The sequence below is a fragment of the Oryx dammah genome, unplaced genomic scaffold (assembly GCF_014754425.2).
Source record: "Oryx dammah isolate SB20612 unplaced genomic scaffold, SCBI_Odam_1.1 HiC_scaffold_20, whole genome shotgun sequence".
Classification (NCBI taxonomy): domain Eukaryota; kingdom Metazoa; phylum Chordata; class Mammalia; order Artiodactyla; family Bovidae; genus Oryx; species Oryx dammah.
The window spans coordinates 65749525-65769952 of record NW_024070204.1 but is presented as its reverse complement, the minus strand read 5'-3'; the positions used below and the strand labels follow the sequence as shown (position 1 = coordinate 65769952).

The 20428-nt window shown below is 46.6% G+C and overlaps 1 pseudogene; it reads left to right on the top strand.

Annotated features, from left to right (window-relative positions):
* The first annotated feature begins 16434 nt into the window (after nt 1-16434).
* Nucleotides 16435-20428, top strand: part of LOC120879405 — a 50016-nt pseudogene continuing 46022 nt past the window's right edge.

Genomic DNA, 20428 nt, shown 5'->3' with positions numbered 1-20428 from the left:
CTGCTCCCTTAGGGGCAGGGATGGCAGTTCCTGGCATGTGGTAGGTATTAAATATTCATTCAGTGTTAGCTGAGGGAAAGAAAGGAGGGAGAAGTTAGAGGTAGCAGGGGTTGTACCTCTCCAGGGGAGCAGACCCCTCCCGTCCCCAGACGGAGGAGGCGGGAAAGAAGTCTGGGCCACTCTGGGCACTTGGGACCCTGAGGGCTCCCAGGTGCTTGTGCTGGCCCCACCACTAGCCGGGGACAGACCTTAGCCTCCTGTTCATAACCTTCCTGAACCTCCAGGAAGGTTCCCCTCTAGGTTGTGTGAATCCATTCCGGTAGGCTATTTGTAAATACTTTGAGAAACGTGGGGTTTCTCCCACTTCCCAAGTGTTAGCTATGAAATCACACATTCTCCATCTGTTGGGGGAGTGGATGAGAGAATACCTCCTTTAACTTCATTTTGCAGATGGGCAACCTCAATGCCAGTTAAGGCAGTGAACTTGTCCTGGCTCAGACACAGGTTAAGTGACACACTACTGGCACTGATAGTCCAGTTCTGGAACCAAACTACCAGGGGCCAGAGCCCAGCTTGTGACTTGGTGGCTGTGTGCTTGCAGGCACGTACCCTCTTTGAGCCTCGCTGTCTCATCTGTAAGGCGAGGGTGCAAAGGGTGCCTTCCTCATGGTGTTGGTTGGAGGATGGAACAAGGTGCTAGGCATCTTGTGCCCTATGCTAGGGTTCAAGGTCTTCCTGGGGAAAGTCTGCCTTGTCACAAAGAAAAGGATTGTGGGTGCGTGGTGTGAATATGAGCGTGTGAGTGTTCAATATCATCGGCATTTGAGAATGCTCCTGTGATTCTGATCCTGCGCACATGTGGGAGAGTATTTGTGTGTGCGCATGCCTGGAAGTGAGAGCGTGGCATTCAAGGGCACAGGGTACCCTGTGAAGTGCGATTTTGTGTCTATAAATGGAAGCGTGCTCTGAGAGGGTGAGTGGGCGTGTGGTGGCACGTGTGCATGTGCACGTGTGTGTAGTGTGGCTGTGCGCCCCAGGCACGTGCATACCCGGCCTTCTGGAGGGAAGGGAGTAGAAGAGGGCGGGACATCTCCGGGGGTGAATTTCAGATGACAGCAGAAGGGCTCAGCCAGGAATTCTGGGGTTTGCCATTCCAGGCCCAGCTGGGCGAGGCTCAGGCCAGAGAAGGGATGAGGAGTAAAAGCTTTGCAGGGGATTGTGGGGTCAGAGTGAGGCTGGCGCCTGTGTGGGCAGTGTTTCCATGGAGAAATCCCCAGGGGAAGCGGGCTATGGCACTGAACAGAGCATGCACAAAAGACTGCCCCTCCCACACATACCCCACCAGCATCACATGTCCTCAGGGACACAAGGCAGGCTGTCTCAACTTTCAAATGAATCTCTCTCTGTGAATTTGCTACCTCTTGGTTCTTGAGTTGAACATTTTGCACATTCTGTTGCTGGAGAAGGTGTCACCTATTCCTTCAGTTCCCATTCAAAAAGTCCTAGGAAAGGTCTCCGGTCTGGGCTGGAGCAATCAAAACTGCTTGAGGTAGGAGAGTGCCATGAGTGGCTCAGCTTGGACAGATGAACAAAGGTTGCGGAGCAGGATCCTGTAAGACATGGCCTCTCCAGAGAGAGCTTCAGTGGCTGAAGTGGGGACAGAGTTATTCCCAGGAAAGGGGGTGGCACCATACAGGCAGGATCATAGTTATTGATTACACTGAAGCCTCTGCCCAAATGCCTGAATTTCCTTCAGAGGTTTATTTGACTAAACCCCAATGGTGTTTCAGTCTCCGAAGGCTCCTATTGGAACCCCTGTTAAACTCATACTGAAGTTGAAATTAGCTGCCAAGGATTTGAAATCCTGTGGGAATAGGGTAAGAACAGATGCCTATGGGATGGCTTTGCAGTTTGGCTCCAGGGTCTGCCAATGCATGCATAAAACAGAAACAGCTTGGGGAGAACATGGGAGTCAAGTGAAGCTGGGATCAGATCTCCACTCAGCATTCCCAGGAGCTGGCTGTGTGGCTTTGGGCGAATTACTTCACCCCTCTGAACCCCAGTAAAACAAGGAAATGAAAACTGAGGCTGTCATGAGTTCAGTTACGTCATTCACAGCTTATCGATCTTCACGGAACAGGTGCGGCTGGATGCTTTCTTTAATTCAGCCTGGTTGGTCCTTGTCCTCTGATGACCAGATCAGAAATGTTGTGAGCTATGTAACCAGAGAATGGCACGTATGTAACCATTCTCTTGGCAAAGCAAGCACCGTGCTTTACTGATTTCCCCATTAGATTAGGGAGAGAAGAAAGAAGGGGAACAGGGATAGCTTTCGAATCAGGTAGAACCAGGCTTGAATCCCACAAATGCCACCAACCAGTTGTGTGACCCTGGGAAAGTCACTTTTCCTCTCTCATCTGATCTTTAAGCGATAGATAATTATCAAAAGCTGCATGTGAGGATTCGATGCAGTAACACACACAACTGCCCAGGATACAAAGCCACTGCCCTGTCACTGATTTTAAAAGATCGTCTTGCATACTTACCATGCATTCAATTATCCGACAAGTATCTATGGAGTGCCTCCCATGTGCCAGGAATTCTACTAGGTACTCACAGACAGATGGTCTCTCCTCTTCACAGCCTAGCATGGGCGATGTGTCAACTACAGATACGTTCTTTGAGGACAAAGGGAATGGGGATGGTGAGTGACAGGGTGGGTCTGTGGAGCAGAGGATGCAGTGTGAGTTCACACACTGCAGGCCAGCTGTGTGGATTTCCAGGGGCACAGAGATGGAGAGACCCAGTTCCTCTCTTCTAGGAGCTGTCATTTCAGTGGGGAGACAGAGAGAGAGAAAGCAGACAGCGTGGTTTAAACTGGAATGGAAGCATGCAGAGGCAGATGGAGGCTCAGAGGTACTCACTGCAGACCTGCATGCTTGGTAAAGCCAGTCTCTGTCCCCTGTACCCCTTCTCTCCTGGGAAGGAACTAACCCTCCTCATAATCCACGTGGGATTCAGAAATCCACTTAGCAGCATCCTGGTCCTCTGAATGCTCCAGGACACTTCTTTGGATGCCCATGGGGCTAAGGTTGCGACCTCTCTGTCCACTCCCTGTCCGCCTACCATCCCTCCTTCTCCAGGTGCCCCTGAGCAGAGCAGGTGGGCCTCAGTGTTCAATGAGTTTAGAGTCAGATCTGGTTCTAATCTTGGCTCAGTGCCCACTGGCTCTGTGACCTTGGATGAGCCCTTCACTTGGCTGAGCTTCACGTTCCTCATCTGGGAAATGGGGATGATAATGGCACAGAGTGAGGCAACATTTCAAAAGCTCCTCTCCCAGGGTCCAGCCAACAAGATGCCACTGTCCTGCCCTCCTCCTCCATCCCGTCTCCTCTTCACCTTCGTCCTGAATTCTCTTCTGTCTGGGGAACAGGTCTGTGCTCCCCTTCAACATTCCTCGATGCAGCAAGGGCAGGAGGTGTTGTGGTTTCGAGTCAGGAGCAAAGTGAAGTCTTGCCTTGGCCTTTCAGCTGTGTGACCTGGGGCACTCCCTTGTCCTCTCATCCCTTGTCTTCCTCATCTGTCAGTCATTAGGAATAATGACCACCCCCCAGGCCTCGCCTCCCAGGCAGGTGGTGAGGGTCTGTGAATACAATGCAGAGAAAGGACCTGGAACATCTCTCGTCTGATAAGCGGCAGCTGCTGTCTTTCATTCCTAGGCCTCAACACTTCCTCTGAAAACCAGTGACATTTACTCAGCACTCTGTGAGTAAAAAGTCACCCAATTGCCTCTCTTAGTCAACACTGTGTGGTTGGTATTTTCATTATCTGCTTTCTGTTTGAAGTCACTGAACCAAGAGAGGTTAAGTAACTTGCCTAAACCCCCTGAAGTTATAACTGCTGGTTCAACATTCACAGCCTAGCATCTGGCTCTGGGTGGATCTGGTGGTCTAGCCACTGTGGTCCTCTCTTGCCTCTCAGCTGTTGAATCACACTGATGGGTGTTCCGGGTGTAGACTGCTCAGCCCAGAGTCTCTGTCTCTGAGAAGGTGCATTGAGGGCCCCAAGGAGGGGTTGAGTGCTTCCTTCTCCTGGTGCGCTGTTTGAATTCTCTGCGGGGCGACCATTAATCCCACAGGCTAGATGGTCAGCGAGGGGCCCCCTGCCCTCATAGACCTCAGAGTCTGGTGGCAGAAATCATAGGTTGGCTGAGCAGAGCTGAACAGGCCCTGAGTCCAGCAGCCTGGATCTGAAGTTCAGCTCCAGGACTTAAGAGCTGTGTGCCTCTGGGCAGGTCTCTGCCTCAGTTTCCTCAGCTGCAAAATAGGGATAATAATTCTAGTGCTATTCCTGAAGTCGGACACAACTTAGCGACTGAACAACACCACCACCCAAAAGTTGTTTGAGGAGTGAGTGTCTACCAGTAAAGCATGTAGAGAAGCACTTGGCTCATGGGAATGCCCAACAATAGTTGCTCTTAGAGGAGGAAAAGGCCAGCGTGCTCTTCCCTGCATGCAGGGCCAGCTGGGGCGTGGGCGCCAGGATCAGGCAGCTGCCGACAGGCTGTCCAAGAGGTTTATTAAACACCTATTTTGTGCTCTGTGCTTCGCAATTATAATCCCACTTAATCTTCATGGTAACTCAGTGGAGGTGGTAATCACTACTCACCATTGGCAGACAAGGAGGCTTGGCTTAGAGAGGTCATAGCCAAGGGCACACAGTGGTGTGAGTGAGCTGCCCCTGTGTCTCCTGAGCAGGGGCCGTGCTCCTGGCAGGGCTTGTGGTTGGTCAAGCCTCTTCCTTCTTCTGGCTGGCTTCGTGTCCCTGCTTCCCAGGGCTTGTGCTCCCAGGGATCCTTGCAGGCCTCTGTCTTCTCCTTGAGAAGCTTCCTGTTGGTCCCCAGGGCCCCAGTCCAGGGCTCACCAACTTGGTTTCCATCTCCCGCCCTTCCCAAATTCCATGGCCAATTCCAACTGGTCCCATCTAACATTGCTCTGAGAGTCAGCTCTAATTCTCCCTGCCCCTGCAGCCCACCCTGGCCTGCCCCATCCATGCCTCATCCCATACTCAGCTTGGGTCTTATTTAAAGCCATCTCCCCTTCTCAAAATTTCAGTCTCCAATATCTGATAAGAAGAAAGAGCCTCAAAACCAATACAGTATTGTAAAGTAAAAAAAAAATAAAATAAAAAATAATATTATATTTAAAACATCAAAAAAAAAAAGAATAGAACAAAAAAAGGAATAACAGTGAAGTCAGAGAATTATCATGGACGAGGACCATTATCAATTATCCTTGAATAAAATCAAACTATATGACAAAAAAAAGAAAGAGCTTCATCTGATGAAAACTTATTGTATTAGTTAGGGTTCCACAGAGAAGTAGGTTAGATAGATAGATATGTATCTATATATGTAGATTGGAAAAGACCCTAATGCAGGGGAAAATTGAAGGCAGGAGGAGAAGGGGACGATAGAGGATGAGATGGTTGGATGGCATCACTGACTCAATGGACATGAGTTTGAGCAAGCTGTAGGAGTTGGTGATGGACAAGGAGGCCTGGTGTGCTGCAGTCTGTGCGGTTGCAAAAAGTCAAGACATACTGAGCTACTGAACTGAACTGATATATGTAGATAGATATCATAAAGAATTGGCTCATGAACTTATGGAGGCTGACAGGTCCAAAATCTGCAGTGTGGGCTGGCAGGTTGCAGACCTAGGAGAGCCAGTGGTGCAGATGAGGTCTGATGGCAGTTTTCTGGAGAATTCCCTCTTATTTGGAGGCCTGTCTTGTTATGTTCAGGCCTTTGATTGGATGAGGCCCACCCACAATATGGAGAGCAATTTCTTTTACCCAAAGTTCACTGATTTAAATATTAATCTCATTTAAAAACACCCTCCAGGTTGACACATAAAGTTAACCATTACATATATTATCTGTCTCTTGAGAAACCTATATGCAGGTCAGGAAGCAACAGTTAGAACTGGACATGGAACAATAGACTTGTTCCAAATTGGGAACGGAATACGTCAAGGCTGTATATTGTCACCCTGCTTATTTAACTTATATGCAGAGTATATTATGAGAAACTCTGAGCTGGAAGAAGCACAAGCTGGAATCAAGATTGCCAGGAGAAATATCAATAACCTCAGATATGCTGATAAAACCACCCTTATGGCAGAAAGCAAAGAAGAACTAAAGAGCCTCTTGATGAAAGTGAAAGAGGAGAGTGAAAAAGTTGGCTTAAAGCTCAACAGTCAGAAAACTAAGATCATGGCATCCGGTCCCGTCACTTCATGGCAAATAGATGGGAAAACAGTGGTTGACTTTATTTTTGGGGGCTCCAAAATCACTGCAGGTGGTGACTGCTGCCATGAAATTAAAAGATGCTTACTCCTTGGAAGGAAAGTTATGACCAACCTAGACAGCATATTCAAAAGCAGAGACATTACTTTGCCAAGAAAGGTCTGTCTAGTCAAGGCTATGGTTTTTCCAGTGGTCATGTATGGATGTGAGAGTTGGACTATAAGGAAAGTTGAGCACTGAAGAATTGATGCTTTTGAACTGTGGTGTTGGAGAAGACTCTTAAGAGTCCCTTGGACTGCAAGGAGGTCCAACCAGTCCATCCTAAAGGAGATCAGTCCTGGGTGTTCATTGGAAGGACTGATGCTAAAGCTGAAACTCCAGTACTTTGGCCACCTGATGCAAAGAGCTGACTCATTTAAAAAGACCCTGATGCTGGGAAAGATTGAGGGCAGGAGGAGAAGGGGACAACCGAGGATGAGATGGTTGAATGGCATCACTGACTCAATGGACATGGGTTTGGGTGGACTCCGGCAGTTGGTGATGGACAGGGAGGCCTGGCGTGCTGCAGTTCATGGGGTCGCAAAGAGTTGGACATGACTGAGTGACTGAACTGAACTGATATTATCTGCCCCATGCTCTGCTTCATGCTAAGGAGAATTCCAAAGGGAAAAATGGGATTTCTGACATTCTAAAGCTCAAAGTTTAGTAAAAAGATCATCCTGATTCTGTTGTCAGTCTCAACCTGGGCTTGAAGCTCTTTGCCTGCTCCATCCCATCTACCATGCTTGTGATTTCTGAGGAGGAAAATCAGCCTTCATGCTGGTCCCCACATAACTCTCTATCTCACCGGCTCCTGGGCATTTTACTGCCCTGAAAGGGACACTATTGTTTTATCTTCCCAGCACTTCACCCTCTTCTTTGGGTGAGCTACTCCCCTTGCTCCTACCTCATGATCTGGGTGTCCTGCCTAACGCCTGTGCAGCAGTGACCATATGACCTAGGGTGGGCCAATCAGAGACCTGCCCTTGGAATTTGGGAATGAAGTTTAATGGAAAGGGGCAGAGAGTCCTTCTCTGTGGTCAAAATGAGATGTGCAAGCTTGGAGCCCATTAGCACCCCTGGTTTCAGCCTCATAGAGTAGAACAAGGTTGATGAGGCTAGAGAAGCAACAGTGAAAGATGAAGAGAGAATGTCCTGGTGTCCTTCCACCAGTTGGTTCCATTTGTCCCCAAGACCCAGCCTCACCCCTGCCTTTCCCCTCTTTTGGCCACATAAGCCAATACCATACTTCCCAGCCCCCCCAGCTCCATCTTATTCTAGCACAGTGGTTCTCAAATGCGGATGAGTTTGCCCCCTGCCCCAGGAACATCTCAGAGCATCTAGAGATATTTTTGGTTGTCACAATTTAAGGATTGTTAAAAAGGTCCGTCTAGTCAAGGCTATGGTTTTTCCAGTGGTCATGTATGGTTGTGAGAGTTGGACCGTGAAGAAAGCTGAGCACTGAAGAATTGATGCTTTTGAACTGTGGTGTTGGAGAAGACCCTTGAGAGTCCCTTGGACTGCAAGGAGATCCAACCAGTCCATCCTAAAGGAGATCAGTCCTGGGTGTTCATTGGAAGGACTGATGCTAAAGCTGAAAATCCAATACTTTGGCTACCTCATGCGAAGAGTTGACTCATTGGAAAAGACTCTGATGCTGAGAGGGATTCGGGGCAGGAGGAGAAGGGGACGACAGAGGATGGGATGAGATGGCTGGATGGCATCACCGACTCGATGGACATGAGTCTGAGTGAACTCTGGGAGTTGGTGATGGACAGGGAGGCCTGGCGTGCTGCGATTCATGGGGTCGCAAAGAATCGGACATGACTGAGTGACTGAACTGAACTGAACTGAATGGCCTCTAGTGGGGAGAGACCAAGGAGGTTGTAAATATCTTATAATGCACAGGTTATTCACTACGACATAAAACAATCCTGAGCACAATGTCAGCACAAGGAACCCTGTTGTAGCTCCTTGTCCAGATGATCCCTGCTACTCAAGCACTTCTCATGGTCGCATTACTGGACCAGCTCAGAAGTATATAATCTGGGTGACCTGAGACAAAGCCTGTCACATAGCCAAGGCTCCATGTCCGATATCAGAGTTGCAGCGTCCCGTATGCTAGCTACATGTGTTTGCTGTGGGCTTGAAATGTACTAGTCCAAAGGGAGATGCACTGTAAGGGTAAAAGACACACCAGATTTCTAAGACCTGGTTTAAAAAAAAAAAAGGAATATAAAACATCTCATTAGCGATTTGTCTATTGGCTATGTATTGAAATAATATTTTGGATGTATTTATTGGATTCAATAGAATATAGGATTAAAATGAATTTCACCTGTTTCTTCTTACTCTGATTAATGTGGCTCCTAGAGACATTAAAGTTAATAATGTGGCTGACCATAAAATGGTTAAGAAGAGACCAGGACCTTCTTGAGGTGGATCAGCTGATAGGTACGGAGCCATTTTTGTGATGCCAGGTACCTCGTGCTGACAAACCTGGAAAACTGCACCTCAAAAATCTACTGAAGAGCTCTCTTCTGTGAAGTCCCCTCCAGTCTGGGTTCCAGGTGCTTGCATCTCACTGATGGGAGCATCCCGTCTCCTTCTCACTCCAGCATCTAAGCTGCAGCCTGGCAGACAACTGTTAGTGGCTGTGATCTCAATGCAAAGAGCAATCCCTGTTTTGGGGATCTCAGCACAGGTAAGTCTTAGACACGTTTCTTTGTCTCAGCCTGAATTTGGTTTGTTCCTGGGTCTTTTCACTGCATTCTGGGTTCACTGAAAATGTAGGAAACGTGACTGCCCCTCTTTTCCAGCTCCCAGCAGTTCCCTGGTGTGATTTTTCTGTTCGTGGCTCTCACTTCCCAAACATGTTTTCCGTGGCTCTGCCATTGTTATAGAAAATTCAGGGGCAAATTGGAAGTTGATGCTGCCTGGTTACCATGGCAATGCCAGCTGCTTCTGCCTTCGCACAAGGCAGAAGCAGCCACGGGGCTGACAAGATGTGATTTGAGCCTCCGAGAACAAAACACACGAGGCCCTTCCAGTCTCTTTTAATACCAATCTTCTTCCAGACCCTCAGCACCACCACCTGTTTTTCTGGGGGTGGGGAGTGGGGGTTGGTGCCATCCTACAGCTGATGTGCTGGTGCAGTGAATGAACACGCCCCTCTGGGTGGAAGGGGAGGCCTGCATTGCCCTTGCCAGCCACCCTGAGGTGTGCCGACCTACTGTGTGCGTCTCTACATGTAGACGTTAGTGACTTCAGCTCCTATGCCAGCTTTCAGGATGCTGACAGAGAGCCCTGCCCTGTTGGCCTGTCTCCTTAGCTTCTGTCACGGGAAATTTCCCTTTTTGGAAAGAGAGCTGTTTCTCAGGGAATGTGACATCATCTTTTCTGATTCCTGGATGATGAAAGAAAATCATTTGTGTCTGAATAGATGGTGTTCCTATAAAAAGAGGAAAAGGCAAGAAGCCCGGGAATCTTTAGGGCTTTTGCATCCCTGGGTGGGTCCTGAGTAAGTGCTCAGTGAAGAGATGTTAAATGGCTGGTGGACCACTTTAGATGGTGTTTGATTTTTTCCACAACCCTGTGGATTAGAGACTTTCATTATCCCCATTTTATAGATGAGGAAACAGGCTTAGCAAGGCCAAACAAGGTGCCCAAGATCGACAGGCAGCAGAGCCAATTGAGATCTCTTTTCCCAGAGCCTGAGGTCTTACACAATTTTGGAGCACATAGGAACAAATGTGAGGTTTAACAATTGTCATCCCAGTTTATATCTGAGGACCCTGAGGCTCCCAGAGGTAAGATCAGGTGTCCAAGGTCATTCAGCTAAATTGCAAAGCCAGGATTCGTGTTCCAGCTTTTGCTCAGCCTGCCAGGCCACCGGAATAAGCAGAAACGCATCTGGGACGCAGGCTGGTGCTTCTCGCCTGTGAGTGGGCATTTCGCAAGTGGGAAGCTCTCTCATGAGCCCCCAAACATGTCTAGAATGTATTGCGAAGAGTCCTGCTGGGTTGGGAGAGCCAGACTCCTGCCGGAGCTTGGGGCTCATGTGGTGATCTGAGCCCAGGGAGCAGCTGAGCCCTCGGCCCCCTCGGCAGGCCCTGTGGTGAATCAGGAGCAGGTGAAGCAGCTGAGGGGGGCTGAGAATGCTTAGCGTGCTGTGGGGACTGCTTTTGAGCCCTAAAGGCATGGCATTGGCTTGGGGAGTCTCGTCATAGCTACTCAGCCCACACAGATGTAGCCAAGCCACTGACGACTGAAATCTCTTCTAAACATGCCCCCAAGGTCCCAGGGAAAAGCCTGGCTGTCTTCCTAAAGAACCACCAACCCTGAATATTCACTGGAAGGACTGATGCTGAAGCTGAAGCTCCAATACTTTGGCCAGCTGATGCAAAGAGCCGACTCATTGGAACAAACCCTGATGCTAGGAAAAATTGAGGTCAGGAGGAGAACGGGACGACAGAGAATGAGATGGTTGGATGGCATCACTGACTCCATGGACATGCCTTTGAGCAAGCTCCAGGAGATAATGAAGGACAGAGGAGCCTGGTGTGCTGCAGTTCATGGGGTCACACAAAGTTGGACACAACTGAGTGACTGAACAACAACAAGACCTTCCAAGGAGGAAGATGCAAGCAGGAGGTGTTTTTTGAGGTCAGCTGGGTGGCGATCTTAGACACAGCCTAGTTCAGGGGCTGGTGAGAGATTTGCTTTCCTAGGGTTTTATACCCCAAAGAAAAAGTAAGAAAAGACCCCAAAGAAAGAGAAGCAAAGTACAGGAGCCCCAAATTGTAACCAAACCACTCAGCCTTCTGATGTCATCCTGTGCTCTAACAGCCAGAAGGCTGCCTGGGGCTCCTGTCCGTGCCCATCAAGCGGCTCCCCAGCCGGCAACCCCCTCTGCCAGGCTCAGCTCCACGTTTTGCTTCTCTGCTGTTAGCCCCTGTTCTTCATGGTTTCTCAGCTCCAGAACAGACCCAGCTCTTCCTTCATTTCCTCCTTGGAAGAAAACAAGCTTTTGGGTTCACCCTAAGTTTGAATTCTCATTCCACCATTCTTAGGCATCTGAGCAATTTGCTTTACTTCTGGAAACCTGCATTTTCTTGTCTCACATGGAGTAAATTACACCTGCCTCTAGGTGGAGAAAGTGGAGGTAAAACCCCAGCTTAGCACCTGGCCCACGGCCAGTGTTCAGCACAATTCTTTCCCCCTTTCCTTCATCCTCTCCAGGGCCAGTGCGTGTGGGGTCTGGAGCCAGCTAGATGCTGAGCGGGTGGCCCACACTCCCGCAGACCTGCACACTGCCGCCCCTGTCTACCCCAGGCCACTCCTTGTCATCCAACCTGCCTCTCATGACAGAGCCAGCCTGTAATTAGTCTGTTGCCTGGCTGCGGAGAGCGTGCCCGTCAGCACCGTTAGTGCCGCGCCTGGCTTGTAGATGAGGCCTGCCACAGCCCTGGAGCCGGGAGAGGGGATACACGATCTGAGGCACGTGGAGGCCCAGCTAAGGATGCACTCTCTGCAGCCCTGTGCTCTGAGGAAGGCCCCACTCCTTGACCCGTGATAGCAGGGATTGGTGATGTGGGCCTGGCCCCAGCCAGGGATAAGAAGGCCTTGACTACAGTCACAGCTGTCTGGAATATTGCCAAGAGAGGCTCCTAGAGAAAACCCTGAAGCCTTCCTTATGTACTAGATACAGGCTCTGTGGGTCTGGGGCCTGACCATGCCCTGGGGCCTCCTGGGAGCCACTTGCCTCTGGGCCCAAACAGTTACCCCTTACACCACTCTCTTCTCTCCACCTCTGTGGGCTTTGGCTTTGTCACCCTCTGGCAGGCCCTTTCTCGTTTCTCTGACTGCATTGTAAAAGTCGTCTCCTCAGGACCCTTCCCTGGCCAGCCTCACCACCCGCTTCAGTCGCTCGAATTCCTCATCCGATTTTATTGTCTTCACAGCGTTATCCTCATCAGAACCAGCTCATCTTCTTCTGTGTTGACTGTCTGCCTCTCCTAGTAGACCCTCAAGTCTATGAGATTATGACTGGTTTTCTCCTGTTCAAGATTGTACCAGGACTGGGAATTCCCCCGGCAGTCCAGTGGTTAAGACTCTGAGCTTCCACTGCTGGGGGCACAGGTTCGACTCCTGGTTGAGGAACTAAGATCCTGCATGCTGTGCAGTGCAGAGAGGGCGAGGGGAAATTGTACCAGGTCTTAGCAGGGGGCCTGTACAGCATAGAGCATAGGAGCTGGGTGAATGAGTGGGTGAGGTAATGAATGAATGAGTGAGCAAATGAGTCGGTAAGTGAGAATAAATGAATGGGCCAAATTCTCTGGGTCCGAGTAGGAACAGGCCTCCATGCCTGGCACCACACCATTAGGCTGTGGTTTTCCTCAAGTCCATCTCACTAGCTAGACTCTATGAGACCTCAGAGCCCCTCCATGGGTTCTGGAGGGTCTGATCCTTGGCTAAACCCCCAGCTTCAAGGACAAGACTAGGCACATAGTAGATGCCCCCAAAATATACATGCCTGTGTCCAATGAATGGGTGCATGGGATCTGACTCCCATGGCAAATGCAATTATGTAGAACTTAAAAGCATAGCTCAGGAGTCAGGAGCTGATGACTTGGGTTCAAATCTTGAGTGTGATACTTTCTTGTCCTTTGAGACTCAGAGCACATTTCTCACCCTGTCTGAGCCCTTGTTTCCTTCAGCACAAAACACACAAAAACAGTAGGGACCCTAGCGGGATATGGTGAAGACAGAGTGAGCTTATGCTTGTGTAAGTGCTGACACGGGGTAGATTCTAATGGCACTCGTAGCTGCAGCCTGTACCCTCTCGCAGTGTACTCTTAAGGTGCTTGTCAAATGCAGGAATGGACGTACATGCACTCTCACTCCCAGACCCTTCAGTTGAGACTTTGGAGGGAGTTGAGAGCCTCTCTGATATGCTCTCTTCTCTGTTTCTGCACCATCACTATCACTGGGTTATAGTTACGTCGTGGATGAAATTAGCAGAGCAACATGTCACAGAGAAGAACAGGGAACGCTTTCTCCTCTTTTCCTTGGTTGGGGTGGGGGCGCGAATTGACGATCACAGCCTAGTTGCCTACCATGTGAGTGCTGGGGAAGATGAGGCTAAGGAGCAAAATCCAATCACCCCAGATAACTATGGACTCAGCCAGCTGGGAGGGCCCATGAGGATCACTTACACTTCTCACCTTAGACAATGGGGAGACTGAGGCTCAGGGAAATGGGAAACAGACTTGCTAGCTCATGGCAGAGCCGGCACTCGCTCCTGGGCCTCTTGGCTTCCAGCCCTGCTGTTCTAAAGTCAGTCTTGCGCCCGGGAATGAAACCTTTAGAAAAATTTGAGAAAACTATGGGTTGCATTTAGAAACTAATTTGTATTTTTAAAATTTTTTGAAATTTATTGCTAACTTATTTTTTTCACTTCGCGTCTGTTAATCCCATAGCCCAAGTTTGTCCCTCTCTGCTTCCTCTCCCCGTTGGTAGCCATAAGTTTGTTTTACTTGTCTGGAGTTTGTTTCTGTTTTGTATACGCATTCACTTGTATTGTGTTTTAGATTCCACATAAAAGTGACATCATACACTATTTGTCTTCCTCTGACTTATTTCACTGAGCTTAATATTCTGCAGGTCCATCCGTTGCTGCAAATGGAATCATTTCATTCTTTCGTATGACTAATAGTCCACTGTGTCTGTGCACCACATCTTCTTTTTTGTGTATTTGTGACTGCGTCAGGTCCTAGTTACAGCTCTTCAGTGCCGTGGGTGGGCTCCTCTCTAGCGGTGGGGCACAGGCTCCAGAGCAGGCGGGCTCTGTAGAATGCAGCGTGCAGGCTCTCTAATGGGGGCATACGGGCTTAGTTGCCCCTCAGCGTGTGGGGTCTTAGTTCCCCAGCCAGGGGTCAGACCATGTCCCGTGCACTGAAAGTGGATTCTTAACCAATGCGCCAACAGGGAAGTCCCGTCCCACACCCTCTTTATCCATTCATCTTGTCAGTGGACATTTTAGTTGCTTCCACGTCTTGGCTGTTGTGAACAGTGCTGCTATGAACAGTGGGGTCCGTGTATCTTTTCAGATTAGCATTTTTTTTTGATGTGTACCCAGAATTGCTGGATCATAAGGTAGTTTTATTTTTAACCTTTTGAGGAACCTCCATATTGTTTTACATTGTGGCTGCACCAGCTTGCCTACCCACCAACAGCGTTTGAGGTTTCCCTCTTTTTCACATCCTTCCTGTATTTGCTATTTGTAAGCTTTTTGATGACAGACATTCTGACACGTGTGAAGTGGCACCTCATCCTGTCTTTAAAAAAATTTTTTTTAAATCTATTTTTTTAATCTGTTTATCCGACCACATCAGGCTGTAGCTGCAGCATTCAGGGCCTTCATTGCGCCGTGTGGGGCCTTCCACCGCAGCGCACACACTCTCCCTGTGGTTCTCAGGCTCAGTCGTCGCGGAGCACTGGTTTGGTTGCTCAGGGGAATGTGGGATGTTAGTTCCCCGACCAGGGACTCAAACCCAGTCCCTCGCATGGCAAGGCAATTCTTTACCACTGCACTACCAGGGAAGTCCTCCTCATTCTGGCTTTCAGTTACACTACTCTAGTAATTACTTTTAATTTGTTTTAAAAACACCATAACTACTTCTCATACAGTTAGTAATCTTAAAAGCAAACAAAAAGAAGAAACCCCAAAATTTAGAGTGGCTGAAACAAGGAAATGTTAAGTGTAGGGATTTTCCAAACCTAGAACCCTACCCCCCCACCCCACCCCCCCCACCCCCGCCACCACCTTCAATTCCAACCTACTGGTGTGATGACTTGGATCTCCATCTAGATTCCCTTAACGCACAAGGTGAAAATGGCAAGACAACTGTAGCCTTCATATCCACACACTATCTCTTCTTGTAGCTATTCTAGAAGACCCCAGTCCACCTCCCTCACATCTCATTGGCCCAAATGGAGTCACATGCTCATTTCTTGAAAAAAAAAAAAATTTTTTTTAAGTATAGTTGATTTTCATTATTGTGTTAATTTCTACTTTACATTGTGGCTGCACCAGCTTGCCTTCCCACCAACAGCATTTGAGGTTTCCCTCTTCTTCACATCCTTCCAGTAATTGCTCTTTATAGACTTATTGATGATAGACATTCTGACACTGTGAAGTGGCACCTCATCCTGTCTTGTGTTAATTTCTACTTACAGCAGAGTGACTCACTTATACATATATACATACATATATATATGTATATATATGCTTTTTCATATTCTTTTCCATTATGGTTTATCACAGGATATTGAATATAGTTCCATATGCTATACAGTAGGAACTTCTTGTTTATCCATTCTACGTATAAGAATTTGCCTCTTCTAATTCCGAGCTCCCAATTCTTTCCTTCCCTGCCCCTACCTCTTGGCAACCACAAAACACTGTCTGCTTTTCTTTCAGAGATGTGTTGATTTATGTCATATTTTAGATTACACATGTAAGTGATATTATATGATATTTGTCTTTCTCTTCCTGACTTACTTTGCTTAGTATTATAATCTCTAGGACCATCCAAGTTGCTGCAAAAGGCATTATTTCATTCTTTTTCAATACATACCCATTTCCAAATCAGTTCCTGTAGCTCTTTTTGGCTGAATACTGGTTTAAGCTATTCTTCCTTTCAACAAATATTTTAGAACCCCAGCATAGTGATGAAAAAACAAGCAAAAGTTCCAAAAATGGACTTATATTCTAGTAGGAGGATATAGACAAAAGCAAGGAAACAAGTAAAACACGTGGTATTTTGAATCTGCCTGCAATGCCGCAGACACAGGAGATGCAGGTTCGATCCCTGGGTCGGGAAGATCCCCTGGAGAAGGAAATGGCAACCCACTCCAGTATTCTTGCCTGGAAAATCCCATGGACAGAGAAGCTTGGCGGGCTCCAGTCCAAAGGGTCGAAAAGACTTGGACATGACTAAGTATGCAAGCACGTGCCAAGTAGAGAGAAATTTGGAGAAAAATAAAGTAGAGCAGAGATGGAGAGCACAAGTTGCAGCGTTAACTATGGGAGTCTATGCAGAGATCAAAGAAGGTGAGTGAGTGAGTCATGAGGGCATCTAGGGGAAGAGTATTCCAGGCAGTGCCAACAGCCTGTGCAAAGGCCCTGAGTCAGGAATGTACAAAGCTTCAGTCTTGCTTCCACGTTGGAATCACTAGGAGAGCTTTAAAAATATAGATGCCTGGGTCCCACCCCCAGAGGCTCTGATGTAGTTAAGTGGAAATGGGCTCTGGGAATTAGGATCTTTAAAAGTTCCCCTGGGAATCCACAGGATTTCAGTGTATACCTGAAGTTGAGAAACATGTGTCTATAGGCCAAATCCTCATCTCTGACTTAAAACTGTCCCTGGATATACATGTTTCAGTCAACTTCTGACTGCAGGTCTCAATTTGGATGCCTGATCATCATCATAATTATCTCCCAACTTAGAATTTCTTGACCACCTCCCACCAAACCTGCTGTTGCTGTAGTGTTCTCTATCTTAATGAGTGGGTCCCCCGTCTTTCCAGTCCTCAGGAAAAAACCTTGGCATTGTCCTTGACTTGTCTCTTGGTTTCTCATCAAACCTTCAATTCTTTACAAGATCCTGTTCACTCCAGCTTCAAAATATATCGAGAATCCACCACTTCTCATGTCCACTGCTGCCCTTGTCAAAGTCCCAGATAATCTCCAGGTCTTGCAGGGCCTTCCAACTGGTTCCTCTGCTTTATCTCCTGCCTCCAGCAGCGGTTTTCAGCCTAACTTCAGTGGATTCATGTGAGTAGCTTTAAAAACTATAATGCTGAGTCCTCGGCATCTGCTGGAACTTGTGGGGCATATCCAGGCGTTGAGAATTTTAAAAGCACCCAAGTAATTCCATTGTGCAATCAGGGTTGAGAACTGGGCAGGGAGAGTAGCAGAGAATCAAAGAGATGCAAAGACTGAGTCTTGGGTTATATTATATGCAGAGACTGGGAAATGGGGAGGAACCAGGAAAAGATTAAAAAAAAAAAAAAAAAGACTGATCAAATCACTGTGGCAGGAGTTAGAAGGTCACTGACCAAATCAGACACACACCTTGAATTACAGGTGAATTACCCTAGCCAGAGTAGTACAGGCAACCAATTGAATGGATACCTGAATCAGCTGCTTGTGGAGCAGGGAAGGAGTAAGATGAATGTTGGTCAAGAAATGTCTATACTTGTCCAGTTTGCTTCTTTTGCATATAGCTGCCCAGTTTCCCCAACACCATTTATTATTGAGGTTATCTTTCCCCATTGTGTATTTTGTCTTCTTTGTCATAGATTAATTACTCATATAAGTATGGATTTATTTCTGGCTGTCTATTCTGTTTCACTGATCTGTGTCTTTTTTGTGCTAGCTGACTCACTGGAAAAGACCCTGATGCTGGGAAAGGTTGGAGGCAAAAGGAAAAGGGGATGGCAGAGGATGAGATGGTTAGATAGCATCACCAACTCCATGGACATGAATCTGAGGAAACTCCAAGAGATAGTGAAGGACGGGGAAGCCTGGTGTGCTGCAGTCCACGGGGTCACAAAGTGTCAAACACGACTTAGGAACTGCACACCACCACTGTGCTGTTTTGATTACTGTGGCTTTGCAATAATAGTTTGAAATCAAGGACTGTGGTCCTTCCTGCTTTGTTCTTCTTTCTCAGGATTGTTTTGGTTATTTGGGGTCTTTTTCGTTTCTGTGCAAATTTTAGAATTATTTATTCTAATTCTGTGATAAATGTTTTGGTATTTTGAAAGTAATTGCATTGAATCTGCAAACTGCCTTGGGACTTCTGGTCAGTTTAACAATATTAATTCTTCCAATCTGTGAACATGATATATCTTCCCATTTGTGTTATCAATTTTTTTCATCAATGTTATACAGTTTTCCAAATACAGATCTTTTACCTCCTTAGTTAGATTTTTGCCCAAATATTATATTCTTTTTGATGCAATTATAAATGGGATTACCTTCTTAATTTCTTTTTCTGTTAGTTTGTTGTTAGTGTATAGAAATGAAAAAGATTTCTGTACACTAATTGTGAATTCTATGACTTTAACAAAGTCATTAATGAGTTCTGATAATTTTGGAATAATATCTTTAGGACTTTCTATAGATAGTATAGCCATGAAAATAAAAGATGCCTGCTCCTTGGAAGGAAAGCTATGACAAACCTAGACATTGTATTAAGAAGCAAAGACATCACTTTGCTTACAAAGGTGCATATAGTCAAAGCTATGATTTTTCCAGTAGTTATTGCTTATGTGAGAGCTGGACCATAAAGAAGGCTGAGAATTGATACCTTCAAACTGAGGTGCTGGAGAAGACTCTTGAGAGTCCCTTGGACTGCAAGGAGATCAAACAAGTCAATCCTAAAGGAAATCAGCACTGAATATTCACTGGAAGGACTGATACTGAAGCTGAAGCTCCAGTACTTTGGCCACCTGGTGAGCCAACTCATTGGAAAAGACCCTGATGCTGGGGAAGATTGAAGGCAAAAGGATAAAGGGGCAGTAGAGGATGAGATGGTTAGCATCACTGACTCAGTGGACATAAATCTGAGCAAACTCTGGGAGCTAGTGAAGTACAGGGAAGCCCGGCAAGCTGCAGTCCATGGGGTTGCAAAGAGTCGGACACAACTTAACGACTGAACAACAACAACAATGTATAGTATCATGTCATCTGCTTTCTCACACCATATACAAAAATAAATTCAAGATGGATTAAAGACTTAAATGTAAGACCTGAAACCATAAAACTTCTAGAAGAAAACATAGGCAGTACTTAAACTCTTTGACATTGACCTTAGCAATATTTTTTTGGAGCTGTCTCTTCCAGCAAGGGAAATAAAAGCAAAAATAATCAAAGGAGACCACATCAAACTAAAAACCTTTTGCACAGTGAAGGAAACTATCAACAAAGTGAAAAGGCTGCTTCTGGAAAGGGAGAACATACTTGGAAATGACGTGTCTGATAAGAGGTTAATATCTAAAATACACAAAGAACTCATGAAACTTAACATCCAAAATAATAATAATAATATAATAACTAAGCCAAGTAAAAAATGTGCAGAGGATCTGAATAGACATTTTTCCGAGGAAGACATACAGGTTGTCAAGGGGCACATGAAAAGATGCTCAACATCATTAACTATCGTGGAAATTCAACTCAAAACCACGATGAGATACCAGCTCACACCTGTCAGAATGGCTATTATAGAAAAGACAGATAACAAGTGTTGGGGATGATGTGGAGAAAAGGGAACACTAGTACAGGTGGGAAGGGAAATTGGTGCAGCCACTATGGGAAACACTACGGAGACTCCACAAAAAAGAATAGAAGAACTGTCATGCCAGCCAGTGGTTTCACTTCTGCATAGTTATTTGAGAAAAATGAAAATACTGAGAAAAGATATATGTACCCAATGTTTATCACAGCATTATTTTCAATCGCCAAGATATGGAAGCAACCTAAGTGCCAATCAAAAGAGGAATGGATAAAGTATAAATATATATATATATATTTGAAGTAAAAGTGAAAATGTTAGGAACTCAGTTGTGTACGACTTTTTGCAACCCCATGAACTGTAGCTCACCAGGCTCCTTTGTCCTTGGAATTCTCCAGGCAAGAATACTGGAGTGGGTTGCCATGCCCTCCTCCAGGGGATCTTCCCGACCCAGAGATTGAACCCAGGTCTCCTGCATTGAGGGCAGATTCTTTACCATCTGAGCCACCACACACACACACACACACACACACACACACACACAAACACACACACACATATTCAATGGAATGTTTGTCAACCTAAAAAAATAATGAAATCTTGTCATCTGAGACAACATGAATATCCTAGAAGGTATATGGCTAAGTGAAATAAGTCAAAGACAAATACAATATGATTTTCACTTGTATATAGAATCTAATAAAACAATGAACAAACATCAAAACAGAAAAAGAGTCATAATTATCAGAAGAAACCAAATTGTCAGAAGGGAGGGGTGT